The sequence below is a fragment of the Penaeus monodon genome, chromosome 30 (genome assembly GCF_015228065.2).
Source record: "Penaeus monodon isolate SGIC_2016 chromosome 30, NSTDA_Pmon_1, whole genome shotgun sequence".
In the NCBI taxonomy this organism is placed as follows: domain Eukaryota; kingdom Metazoa; phylum Arthropoda; class Malacostraca; order Decapoda; family Penaeidae; genus Penaeus; species Penaeus monodon.
The window spans coordinates 3148229-3148438 of record NC_051415.1 but is presented as its reverse complement, the minus strand read 5'-3'; positions in this window follow the sequence as shown (position 1 = coordinate 3148438).

The following is a 210-nucleotide window of genomic DNA, read 5'->3' as shown; positions in this document are numbered from 1 at the left end:
CGAATCACCTATTTGCGATTAATAACCTCCACCAACCCCCTTTAAAACACCCGAAAAACACGATAAAACACGAAAAAAAACACGGAAAAACTCGGAGCTTAGCGGCGCTGGTCAACCACAGAGTCCTTGTTTGCTCCGCCAACACGGGATCGCAGCCGGCCATGCGGAAGAGGCGGTAAGACCCTCTCCTTAGTGACAAACTTGCTTGGC